This window comes from Lolium rigidum, chromosome 6, assembly GCF_022539505.1.
Source record: "Lolium rigidum isolate FL_2022 chromosome 6, APGP_CSIRO_Lrig_0.1, whole genome shotgun sequence".
NCBI classification, from domain to species: domain Eukaryota; kingdom Viridiplantae; phylum Streptophyta; class Magnoliopsida; order Poales; family Poaceae; genus Lolium; species Lolium rigidum.
Window position 1 is genome coordinate 75,612,205 of NC_061513.1, and position 13,828 is coordinate 75,626,032.

The following is a 13,828-nucleotide window of genomic DNA, read 5'->3' on the forward strand; positions in this document are numbered from 1 at the left end:
ATTAAAACTGCTGAGCCCATCTTAACGGCTATAAAGAAAGAACTTCTTGGGAGATAACCCATGTGTTTATTTTGCTACAGTACTTTGTTTTATATTTGTGTCTTGGAAGTTGTTTACTACTGTAGCAACCTCTCCTTATCTTAGTTTTGTGTTTTGTTGTGCCAAGTAAAGTCGTTGATAGCAAGGTTGATACTAGATTTGGATTACTGCGCAGAAACAGATTTCTTTGCTGTCACGAATCTGGGTCTAATTCTCTGTAGGTAACTCAGAAAATTATGCCAATTTACGTGAGTGATCCTCGAGATATGTACGCAACTTTCATTAAATTTGAGCATTTTCATCTGAGCAAGTCTGGTGCCATTTTAAAATTCGTCTTTACGGACTGTTCTGTTTTGACAGATTCTGCCTTTTATTTCGCATTGCCTCTTTTGCTATGTTGGATGAATTTCTTTGATCCATTAATGTCCAGTAGCTTTATGCAATGTCCAGAAGTGTTAAAAATGATTTTGTCACCTCTGAATATGTTAATTTTTATTGTGCACTAACCCTCTAATGAGTTGTTTCGAGTTTGGTGTGGAGGAAGTTTTCAAGGGTCAAGAGAGGAGGATGATATACTATGATCAAGAAGAGTGAAAGCTCTAAGCTTGGGGATGCCCCGGTGGTTCACCCCTGCATATTTCAAGAAGACTCAAGCATCTAAGCTTGGGGATGCCCAAGGCATCCCCTTCTTCATCGACAAATTATCGAGTTCCTTCTCTTGAAACTATATTTTTATTCGGTCACATCTTATGTACTTTACTTGGAGCGTCTGTGTGCTTTTATTTTTGTTTTGTTATTTTCATTCTCTGAATAAATACATGCTTGTGTGGGAGAGATACACGCTCCGCTGGTTCATATGAACACATGTGTTCTTCGCTTTATCTTTTAGTGTTCATGGCGAAGGTTAAAACTGCTTCGTTCATTTTTATATGGTTGGAAACGGAAAATGCTACATGTAGTAATTGGTAAAATGTCTTGAATAATTTGATACTTGGCAATTGTTGTGCTCATGTTTAAGCTCTTGCATCATATACTTTGCACCTATTAATGAAGAAATACATAGAGCTTGCTAAAATTTGGTTTGCATAATTGATCTCTCTAAGGTCTAGATAATTTCTAGTAAAGAGTTTGAACAACAAGGAAGACGGTGTAGAGTCTTATATTGTTTACAATATGTCTTTTATGTGAGTTTTGCTGCACCGGTTCATCCTTGTGTTTGTTTCAAATAACCTTGCTAGCCTAAACCTTGTATCGAGAGGGAATACTTCTCATGCATCCAAAATCCTTGATCCAACCACTATGCCATTTGAGTCCACCATACCTACCTATTACATGGTATTTCTCCGCCATTCCAAAGTAAATTGCTTGAGTGCTACCTTTAAATAATTCAAAATTTATCACCTCTTATTTGTGTCAATGTTTTATAGCTCATGAGGAAGTATGTGGTGTTTTATCTTTCGATCTTGTCATTTACTTTTGACAGAATTTCACAATGGACTAGTGGCACATCCGCTTATCCAATAATTTTGCAAAAAGAGCTGGCAATGGGGTTCTCAGCCCCAATTAATTAACTTTCATTAATAATTCTCTTCACATGTTTTGCTCTGATTCATCAGTAAGCAACTTAATTTTGCAAATAGACGTTCCTCCATGGTATGTGAATGTTGGAAGGCACCCGAGGATTCGGTTAGCCATGGCTTGTGTAAGCAAAAGGTTGGGAGGAGTGTCATCCATAAATAATGAAACTAAAGTACATGTGTAAACAAAAGAGAAGAGGGATGATCTACCTTGCTTGGTAGAGATAACGTCCTTCATGGGAGCCGCTCTTGAAAGTCCGGTTGATGAGGTAGTTAGAGTGCCCACTACCATTCGTTGACAACAACAAACACCTCTCAAAATTTTACTTTTATGCTCTCTTTATGTTTTCAAAACCAAAGCTCTAGCACAAATATAGCAATCGATGCTTTCCTCTTTGAAGGACCTTTCTTTTACTTTTATGTTGAGTCAGTTCACCTATCTCTCTCCACCTCAAGAAGCAAACACTTGTGTGAATCGTGCATTGATTCTTACATACTTGCATATTGCATTTGTTATATTACTCTATGTTGACAATTATCCATGAGATATACATGTTACAAGTTGAAAGCAACCGCTGAAACTTAATCTTCCATTGTGTTGCTTCAATGTCTTTACTTTAAATTATTGCTTTATGAGTTAACTCTTATGCAAGACTTATTGATGCATGTCTTGAAAGTGCTATTCATGAAAAGTCTTTGCTTTATGATTCAGTTGTTTACTCATGTCATTACCATTGTTTTGTCGCTGCATTCATTACATATGTTTACAATAGTATGATCAAGTTTATGATGGCATGTCACTCCAGAAATTATCTTTGTTATCGTTTACCTGCTCGGGACGAGCAGAACTAAGCTTAGGGATGCTCGATACCTCTCCGACGTATCGATAATTTCTTATGTTCCATGCCACATTATTGATGATATCTCGCATGTTTTATGCACACTTTATGTCATATTCGTGCATTTTCCGGAACTAACCTATTGACGAGATGCCGAAAGGCCAGTTCTGTTTTCTGCTGTTTTTGGTTTCGTAAATCCTAGTAACGAAATATTCTCGAATTGGACGAAATCAACGCCCGGGTTCCTATTCTGCCCGAAGCATCCGTAACACCCGAGAGTCGCCGAGTGGACCCACAAGGGGCCCACACGAGGGCTGGCGCGGCCTGCACCCGGCCGCGCCGCCCTATTGTCCGGTGGCCCCGGACCCCTTCTCGACGCCGCCTCTTCGCCTATAAGAAGCCCCTCGACCTAAAACCTCGATACGGAAAAGCCACGGTACGAGAAACCTTCCGGAGCCGCCGCCATCGCGAAGCCAAGATCCGGGGGACGGAGTCTCGTTCCGGCACGCCGCCGGGACGGGGAAGTGCCCCGGAAGGCTCCTCCATGGACATCACCGCCATCTCCATCAACGCTGCTCGTCTCCCATGAGGAGGGAGTAGTTCTCCATCGAGGCTCGGGGGCTGTACCGGTAGCTATGTGGTTAATCTCTCTCCTATGTACTTCAATACAATGATCTCATGAGCTGCTTTACATGATTGAGATCCATATGATGAGCTTTGTATCGCTACTAGTTGTGTGCTACTCATGTGATGTTATTAAAGTAGGCTATTCCTCCTGCATGGTGTAAAGGTGACTAGTGTGTGCACCGTGTGGTTCTTGTCGTAGGCTATGATCATGATCTCTTGTAGATTGTGGAGTTAATTATCATTATGATAGTATTGATGTGATCTATTCCTCCTTCATAGTGTAATGTGGACAGTGTGTGCACTATGTTAGTTCTTGGTTTATTTTGCAATGATCTATTATGCTCTAAGGTTATTTAAATATGAACATTGAATTGTGGAGCTTGTTAACTCCGGCATTGAGGGTTCGTGTAATCCTACTCAATGTGTTCATCATCCAACAAAAGAGTGTATGTAGCACATATGAGAAAGAGTTATTTATTATGCGATCAATGTTGAGAGTGTCCACTAGTGAAAGTGTAATCCCTAGGCCTTGTTCCTAAATATCGCTATCGTCGCTTATTTACTTGTTTTACTCGCGTTACTACTTCGCTGCGTTACTACGCTTGTTTCATCGTCCTGGGCAAAGCACTTTTCCGGTGCCGTTGCTACCGCTTATTTATACCACCTGTATTTCACTATCTCTTCGCCGAACTAGTGCACCTATTAGGTGTGTTGGGGACACAAGAGACTTCTTGCTTTGTGGTTGCAGTGGTTGCATGAGAGGGATATCTTTGACCTCTTCCTCCCTGAGTTCGATAAACCTTGGGTGATCCACTTAAGGGAAAACTGCTGCTGTTCTACAAACCTCTGCTCTTGGAGGCCCAACACTGTCTACAAGAATAGAAGCACCCGTAGACATCACTCCACCACATGCACCATGCCCGGGTTAGTTGCGGCCATCGCTAACAACAACCTAGGGACTCGGTTGTATGCTTCCTCCCAATCACCGTACAACATCTTGAATGCGGCTTGTTTGGCCTTCCATGCCTTCCCGTACTTGACGTCGTAGGCCAACCGGGATTTGACCGTATCTTGCACGGACTTAATGCTCATGATAGGAAGTGATGATATCTCCGCCGAGAGCTTGTATGCAATGAACTCGGATGTGAGTTGACGGTGGTCCGGCTGCGCATCTTTGCCATCAAGCTTCGGCCCCCGACACATGTGAGTGGCTACACAACTTGTTATGTGCCAAGAGGGCCCTTTTTTGAAAGGTCTTGCACGGACAACCCATGGGCACCTTTTATCCACACATTTTAGTGTGTACCGCTTCTTCAAGTCCGAGTGAACAACGATGTAAGGGCGATGATGCTTAATGGAGAACTCCTTCAACCATATCTTCAATTCCAAGAAGGTATCAAACGTGAGCCCTTTAGAGATCATAGCCGTCCTACCATCCACATCTCTCTTGGATATTGCCTAGCTCCAAGAAGTAAACTTTTGCCACCATCAACCACGGCTCCATCCGCAAGACTAACATCACGGAACAATGGTACCCGGATATCCCGTCCGGTTACCTTCTTGAAGATCTCGGCTCTTTCGGCTTCCTTAGCCGTCAACCCATCCTCGTCAACTTCCTCTTCGGGTCCATCATCATCCGAGTTCGACGCATAGCATCGGGAAAAAGGAATGGAGTGGTCCATCTCCTCTTGCGTCCAATATTTATCCAAATCACCGACATTGTTGTCATTCATCTCGAAACCATCATCACCATCGTCATGCTCGTCATACTCATTCTCCAACGGAGGTTGTTGGGCAATGGGAGATTGGGTGGCTTCTTCTTGGCTCATGGGTGGTGGACTCCTCTCTCGAACGGGGGAGGAGGGCCGGTTAAGGTCAAGCTCGATACGAGCATCAACCGTCTTGGTTGCAAACAACTCCAAAGCCTTGTTTTGTGACCCGGCCACCGTCTCCTTGTAAACGGACCAACGTTGCTCGGAGTTGATACACATTGTCTTCCAACGGGTGTGCATTCCAAACCCCACATTATGTCTTCCCTCTAGCTCAACACCATCATTTGGCTCATTCCAATTCAACTCAACCCTCACTTGTGCTACCACCTCCGCAAAGCTAGGGCTAAGGTCAAACACCAAGTCAACCTCTTCCGGGTCCGGCTCTATGTTTCCCTTCAAGAAAGCATCCTTGTCCACATGATGAACATGAACAATTCTTTCCATCCCCCTAGCATAATGGGAACAACACATACACACATGTGTTCATTAGTTACCATAATCAACATAATCTACCCATACAAACTAGCACACTACCATTTCTCCTACTTCAACAACCTTAACATCCAACCAAATCCATCTCCACCCTCAAATCAACCAAATCCACATCTAGGGTTTCACATGTAGATTCAACAAAATACACAAAATCAATGGATGAAAAGAGGGAGAACGGAGGAGATTACCTCAAGGAACGGGTTGGGAACGATCTCCACGGGCAGATCTGACGAAATCCAAGAGTTTTGAGTAGGGATTTGAGGGGGGGAGAGAGAAAACCGGGCGCCTTCTTGAGAGGAAGAAGAAACAGAGAGAGGAAATGGCTGGGTCGGGCTGGGGTGCGCTCGCGCGGCCAAACATAAGTGGATGTGTGGCGCCGATGCCACGGGCGCCACACTTTCAAAGTGTGGCACCGGCGAGAGCGGCGCCACACATCCTGCCACGTCGGATGGGTAGCACACCTCAGCGTCGACGGCACCACGTAGGATGGGTGTGTGGCGCCAGCAACACGGGCGCCACTTGTGCATGTGTGGCGCCCATGGGAGGGGCGCCACACAAAAGGGTTAGATTGGTGAAATAGTTTGCCCGAGAGATCAGTTTGTGCTATAGTTTCACAAAAGGTTATTTCTTTGTAAATCGCCCACGCAACTTCCTTCGTTTGCACGGTTCATTTCAGACCGTGTTCCTAAGCTGAAGCGCTTAGCCAAAACATGTAAAAGCCTCCTCCTAGCCCTGGAGTTCATGTTTGCACATAGTAAATGTTACTCCGCTCACCACGAACTTCTAACTTTGTGGGCTTGTGGCAATTAATGAGATCAATAAAAGGCTGCTCGTTGTCAAGGAAACCAAATCTTCTAGCCCGAAGACGAGAGGAAGACACTTCAGGTTCGTCCTTCCCCTTCCCCTCCAACCCTAGATCCCTCGATACCTCGATTAATTCCATCCGAATTTTATCCCGTAGCGATTGACACGTACGAAACCGCTCCTCGCGTCGCTCGGAGGAAGACACTTCAGGTTCGTCCTTCCCCTTCCCCTCCAACCCTAGATCCCTCGATACCTCGATTAATTCCATCCGAATTCTATCCCGTAGCGATTGACACGTACGAAACCGCTCCTCGCGTCGCTCCCCAGGCGACGCCGGGGGCGGAAACCCCGCGCGCCGCCAATAGCCTCCCGTCCGGCCGTCGCTTCCGCCGCTGCCGCTGGCGCCTGCCGCGGTGGCGGCGGGCCCCATCTCCAAAGGGGGTGGGGGTCTCTCGCAGGCTGTGCCGGCCCGTGTGGGGCGTTGCCGGCGAGGGGTGGGGAGGCCGGGGCGGCGGCTCCGGGCGCGTCGCGGCTGCTCGCGCGGAAGGGTGGAGGCGTCGATCTCGCGCAGCGGCGTGCGGCGGCCGGCGCTGCGGCCGTCTGCTTCGAGCTCGGCCCTATGGGACAGATCTGGGCCAGTTCGGGCTCGATCTGGCAGCGTGCGCCGGGGCGGCGGCCCCGGATTTCTCTTCATCTGCGTCCGGTCCTGGCGGCTGCGTGGGCAGCGCTACGGCCGGCGCCGTCCCCGGGCGTTTTGTGCGCCTGACGGCAGGTGGTGGTCCGGCGCGTCGGTTTGCCTGTTCCCGACTGGCCGGCGGCAGTCTTCGACGCTGGCGGCTGCGGCGTCTGCTCGCTGGCATGCGGCTGCCAGCGGCGGCCTTGGCCCGTGGTGGTCCTCTACCACCTTGCTTCTGAGTCTGGGCGTGGGTGAAGGCGGGGAGGCCGGGGAGGCCGGGGCGGCGGCCCCGGGAACGCGGTGGCGTTTGGGTGGTCGGCTGCCGGGTGGTGCCTCGACGCAGAGGTTGCGTGGAGGTCGATGGATCTTGGGCTGCCTCGGCACGGTGGTCGTGTGGTAGCTGCCCCAGATTTATCGGCGACCTGGCGGCTTTGGTGGGCCACTGCGTTTGGCAGGTTGCCATCGCTGGCACCTGCAGCCATGGTGGAGGCGGCGATGGCGAGCTGCGACGCGGGCACGTCTTCTTCGCCTCCGTGGATAGGCTTCAACGACTTGGGTTTAGGTGAACTCCGCGCGAAAGCACTGCATCCACTTCGGTTGGTGCCGGCGATGTCGGCGTCCTCGGGCGTCGTTTCCCTCGTTGGAGGCATTGTCGAGGAGCTCCTTCACCTCCCTCGTCGTGTGAAGTCTCAGACTCTCCGGGTGAAAACCTGAGCTTTGGCTTTCGCTAGAGTGGGCATCGTCGGCGTCATCGTCGTCTCCCCCTTGGGGCGTTGTCTTGGAGGTCTGGTACTCCGCTAGGCAAGTTTGGATTTGCTTTGCGTGGCAGCTGCTTTGCCGGCTAGGTGGATGCGCGGTCTCGGGACCGGTGTGGACGTCGGAGCGGCGGCTCCGAACTCTTGCGCCTCTGAGTGTCGTCCCTTCTTGCTTGGGCTGAAGTGTCGTCGGCTCGTAACGTGCGCGGCCTCGGGGCCGGTGTGTTGTGTTTTGGTTGTTTTTCCGGTTTCTCGCCAGTGTGCGCGGTCTCGGGACCGGTGTGGATGTCGAAGCGGCGGCTCCGGGAAGCTTTCTTTGAGTGATGCCTCTTGCTAGGGCAGGAGTGTTGTCGGCTTGTGTAGTGCGCGGCCTCGGGACCGGTGTGTGGCGTTTGGGTTGTACGGTTTTCGGTCAGTTTTCCTTATAAACTGACCAAATTTCCCTCTTCTTAATGTGCCGGTTGCTCCAAAAAGAGGAAGACACTTCTGCACCACTGACTGATGAATACTTTGTATGGTGCCGGCAGCCCGCCACGCTTCATCACATTGGTAGGAATCAAAATCATATCCTTCTGACCTCCCACAGGGTGAGGAACTGCAGTTCACGTCAGGCTTCAGGACAAACAAGTGCCAATTGAATCAATCACCCCAAAGATAATAAAAACATAGTCCCTCCCTTCCACCACCATCGACATGTAGATAGAATAAGTCAGGTACCACCGTACAACATTACATAAGTTCAACCACATGGGTTCATGAAACGTCTAACCAAAACATAGGTCTTCAGCAGAGCAACCAGGTCATGTCTTCTGCTTAACTAGACATGAGCGATCCTAGTAGACACAAGACACATGTCTCATCGTATCTGACAAATCAGGGATTTAAAAGTCTGAACAACGAGGAAGCTGCAGACCAGCTGAATTGCCCCTGCTACCAACACCAGTCTTCTTCTATATAAACAACAAAACACACAACAAGCACATGTAAGTCCCCGAAGGAAAAAAATGGGAAGACAGCAATCAAGTAGTGGGGACATCGAAATGCAGGAAATGTTGTATGCAGAATTCACTCGATCCAATTATGGAATGCTACAAGGATGAGCTATTAGCATAGGCTGCTCAAAATTTTTGACATGGTATTTGATTGGTTGCATTCACGGTAGCATTTCTTTGATCTTAGAAGCAATCGAAGTCTACCTCAAGCTAAGCCATCTCATTATAGAATGCAAGTACTGCCACGAGTTCTCTCTGCCGCAGAAAATGAGCCATGCAAATAATACTTATCTGCTACCAATCACCGAAGTTCCTTACTATTGGAATGCTACAACCTACATCGCTTAGATCCACCCATGTACTAAAGAATCCAAATCTGAAGTTCAGACAATAATAGGTTTGCAACACTTTGCAATCAACTTGTCAGGACATTTACTAATCACAAAGGTGTCACTAAATCGTATATCCCTACAGCTAATGCACCAGATCAAGTAGAGGTACCAAATAAAGAGAGGTTTTGTGGTACCCTCAAATAAATAACAGTTCTCCATTTTCGTTCATTCAGAGGCCCACAAGATTTCATACCTGTGTCAAAAACGGGAGTAGTATGTTTCATACGTGTGCCAAAATTGGCACTGCACCAGCAAAACCCCGTAGATAGGCCTGGCCCAATAGACCTAACTCGTTATTCCTCCATAATGCCTCTCGAGAAAAATCCTAACACTTCTTCGTTTGCCCAGACGCACAAATGGCCGCTTCGACGTCGATCTCACCTCAGCTCAGCTCCACTCACCGAGGGAGGTCGGAGAAAATTTTAGCTAGCTAGCTAGAACAAATCGTGCAGCACCACATCCACTGATCCACATGTATGGCATGGTTATGTGATGGAAGAGGTAGTGGTTGCTAGACAACTAGTAGTTTCAAAGACTTGGGAGTTGCGAGGATCGATCCATCTAAATTCCGTTCGATTAAACAAGAGAACTCTTGGCCGCCATGCTCCAGCTGCTCCCGCTCTCCCTACGATTCATCACTCACGCAAAAGATGATCGAGAACTCGTGGCCGTCGTGCTCCAGCTGCTCCCGCTCTCCCTCTCCATTCGGTGCCGGTGTGGCGGCCCGCCGTCGCGCCGCCGATTCCCCGGAGACGGCTCCAATCCGAAAGAACCGGTCCAGGGCTCCTTACGAAAAGATTTCGCGTCGGACTCCGGAGGCAGGCGCTCGGCGGGACTGACGTCTAGCTGGGCACCCATCATCTCGCGGGGATGCACTAGTGCCGGGATGGGGATGATAGGCCGTACGCGGATGTCGGCCGAGAAGTAGTCGGACCAAACAAAAACCAAAAATTATTGCTCTATGGGCCTGCTAATTTCCTTCCGTAGATTCAATTCATACCACTCCCACTTCATGACCAGTAAAAGGTACTGTAAAAGTCATGCAAATAGAACTACCCAACTCCCAATTGCAAATAAAAGGGGAAGAAATCTGGTCACAAGGGAAAAGCTTCTCCAAAACGACCATGGAAACAAAGAAAATCAAAATCTACAGCAGTAAATGCAAATCAACCTGAAGTTGATATACACCAAACAGATGTTCAACATCAAGAAAGCAGCATACATGTGGACAAATTCTAATGTTGGACATCGAAACAACCAGACTCCATTGTTATGGGAAATAACATGGCGTCTCAAGAAATCAATGAAATTCCAGAAACTATATCGATTCGGGAGAATCATACAATAGTTGTCGACACATATTTCTCCTAAAAAATTGCTAAAACCCTACAACTGGATCCAAAGCCAAAATCTATGAAAGAGTGCCTAAAGCGCTCAGCTTGGCCTAAATGGAAGGACGCAACTGAGGCAGAACTGCACTCAGCTTCATCTCCCACTTGATGCTGACGTCCCCACTCTTCTCGCAAGCCTGGCGACGAGCCTACCCCTGTGCACTTGAAGGCGCGTAACACCGTGACATTGGCTCCTATGTGGTCAATCTGGGTTCTGGAAATCCCGTAACAACATGGTGTTTGATGCGGATCTATGTTTCCACGAGCCGGATTCTCGCCCTGCTAAACAGTCTCCTGCGTCTCTGGGCTGTTCGGACCCCTCACGTGTAGACACCGATTCTACGGCAGCATGGTGCACTAGTGTCAGACTGTCAGCTAGTCACTCTGGTCGTCTCCCTAGCCCCTCGTGTAATATCAGTGGTGGTATGCCGCCCCCAGCCCCAGCCCCCAGGTTAGTCCCGGTGACATGTTGTGCTGTTTTTTTTTTGAGAATGTGTTGTGCTGTTTGTTTTCCTATATTAATGAAAAAATGAGTTCTAGTGGGTGATCACCCCGTGTTGATTCCTCAAATAAAAAGTAATGCATGATGCGTGCTGGCATTAGCAACAAAAAGTGTCCAGAAATGATGAGAAAATATATGTATGCAATGTTGCTTGGGCAACTTTCTATTTATTTTATAAATATGTTGGGTTGTTGCAATGGAATGGTCGAATAGATAACTTTTTTGTCCTTGCTTAGTTTCACATAATGTTGGAATGTCTAAAAAACGTATTATTTTAGCCTTTAGTCTGTCAAGTTAATGTGATATTTTTTCGCATGCTAAAATTTGTAGATACGACTACAAATATATAATAATATAACAGGTGAAGAGTTCAATTGTTACTTACATGCAAAATACGGGTTCACTTCGATGTCAATTTTTTCACGAGGTACTCCATGTGTACAGAGGATCTTTAAAATATGGCGAATCAGTTTGTCTTCCTTTATGCATCTGATTTTTACTACCTTGAGATGCTTCGATGCCATGAAATGTTTCGCTGGTCTATAGCTTTCATCAATTTCAACATCTCCCTGTAGCAAGCAAAATATTTTACTGCAATGTATCAACATGACATGGTAACTCCAACAAGACAAAAACAACATAGCTAGAAATCCATACCATAATGGAGTACAGAATCTGAAGGGTAAGCTTCTCCATAATTGGTGAGTGCTGGAGAAAGTAAATTAGTCCACTGAAGTCAGGAACAACGCACCACTCACTGAGCAACAACGTTTTTAGGTTGCTAAACATAGGACGCCATTTGAAATCCTTTCTGAAAATAAACTGGAGAAAGCCAAGGGGATCAAAGAACAATTCATGGTCTAACATAAGAAGTACAAAATTGGCATGAATCGGCGACAGGTTTTTTCTTTTTCCACAAATAATTAAGTTTAAAGAAGATGCAAATATTTGTAGCCCATACTGGGTTTTGCAAGATTTTTATTTACTCTGAATATATCTACAGGTAAGCTATACCACCATCTAAGTGTAGACAAAAAAACAAGATATGACTGGCTTGAACACGAGCTTTCAGTCGGCTTATATATCTCACAGCACAAGTATTTAACTTTAAGAGCTACAGAAACAATCTAAAGTGCTGCTGGGTCTAACATGCCTCACCAATCCTACGCTTTTGAATATTCTATAAAACTCAGAAGCAGCAACTAACGACAAAAAAACACATATATGTATAACATGAAAACATTTTCGTGGGCCAACTATACTAATTCAGAAATGCATGTCAGTGACAGAAATTGCAATCTTTTCAAATATGCTTCTATTGGTGTGTATACAAATTATAGAACATGGCAAACAACATACAATAGGAGTTACATAGATAGGAGCTTACAACTTACTAGTTTAACCAGAAACAGTTTTGCCACTCCATCGAAAGTGCTGCTGGGGCTAACCTAGCTCACTAATTATCATTAATCTTATGCCTTCGAATATTATACAGAAGTCAGAAGCATTAACTACCGACACAAGACACATATATGTAATGTGCTGCCATTTTGACAAACCAACTTTAGTGATTCAGAAGTGTGAATGTGTGACAAAAATGCGATATTTTCAATATGCTTCTATTGTTGGTGAATCCAAACTTTAAAAAAAACATGGTGAACAACATGCAATATGAGTTAGGAGAAGCGTAAGCATACCGTTGTAGGTTCACTCATCAACATTAAATTCGTTACGCCTGACAAACGATCAAGAATCATACATTGGCTACTATCATGATAAACTATAGCATCCTTTACATGTGTGATCACCACAATCCCCGTAGTAATCGCCATTGTAACAAAAATCGTGATATGGATCTTCTGAACTGATATATGCCGTTTCCAATAATGGCATGCTCCCAAACAAAGGAGTCCAACCGCAAAAGCGGGTTAAGTGCAAGGTAACAAGACTTGGGGCAGAAATAGAAGTGCGGGTGTCCGGAGCCAAGAAGGATGAACTACCACTGATGCTCAAATGATGTAACGATTTGGGGAATATGTTCTCAGGATTGATATCACAAGCCTCCAGCATTAACACCTCTAGTGCATCACAGCTCGAAAGATCTAGAGAGCGTCCCTCAAACTTGAAAGAATCAAGGGACAATTTCCTCAGGTGCTTGGAGATGAGAGTCGCCTTGGAAAGCTCCACACGGTTGTTAAAACCGTAGACGCCGTCAACACGAAGTTTCTGAACCTTGCAAGATATAGCATACTGGATCCACTGTTCAACGTATTGGAGAGCCTGATCCCTGTCCTCATACTCGGGCCTGTCCAGATTCTCGAATCTGGCGCAGATTTCACATTGACGCAGAGCCGCTGCTGGGTCACGGCGGAGCAGCAGGTGATTGACAAACTTGGCCAGGGCAGTTGCGCTGTCGTAATCCTCTTTGGGGCTTACATTGATGCGCAGGGCGGGGACGGACTTCCAGACGTCCCGCCAGCGGGTAGCAAGCACGCACGTCCGCACGGCCTCCTGCGAGGACAGAAAGGATAGCACTTCGTGAAGGATCGCATCCGGGAGCGCGCTGATGCGGTCCTCGCCGTCGGCCGCGGCGGCGGCCGGCAACGGAAGCGAAGACCGCACTTCCTGAAGGGTCGCGTCCAGGAGAATGCTGACGCAGCCCTCGCCGTCAGTTACGACAGCTGTTTCCTTGTCCTCTTCGATATTGGGCGTCTCAGGCATTCCGTCGAACAGGCCGCCGACGCTGAAACTGCGGCGGTGGAAGACGCAGGCAAAGAGAGAGTGGCACCAGGCGGATAAAATAGACAAGAATCCTACCAAGATTCTCGTCTCGCCTCCCGTCGGCAGCGGCGCAGAATGCTTGGTTGCTCCCCTCCTTGGACCGCGGTGTACCGTGGTCCGTACTTTTGACCGAGCTCACTTCTCCGAGCGTGGAAGATTGGAAGGTGGGGATTTGTCACTTCTCAGGTG

At 47.1% G+C, this 13,828-nt stretch overlaps 1 long non-coding RNA gene across 1 annotated transcript; it reads right to left on the reverse strand.

The window, feature by feature from the left end:
* Positions 1–11,249: 11,249 nt before the first annotated feature.
* LOC124668395 lies at positions 11,250–13,359 on the reverse strand. Its single transcript, XR_006991675.1, has 3 exons — positions 12,556–13,359; positions 11,516–11,680; positions 11,250–11,427 (listed from the first exon to the last, which is right to left on the reverse strand). It is a non-coding gene; the product is annotated as an uncharacterized LOC124668395 (long non-coding RNA).
* Between the last annotated feature and the right edge of the window lie 469 nt (positions 13,360–13,828).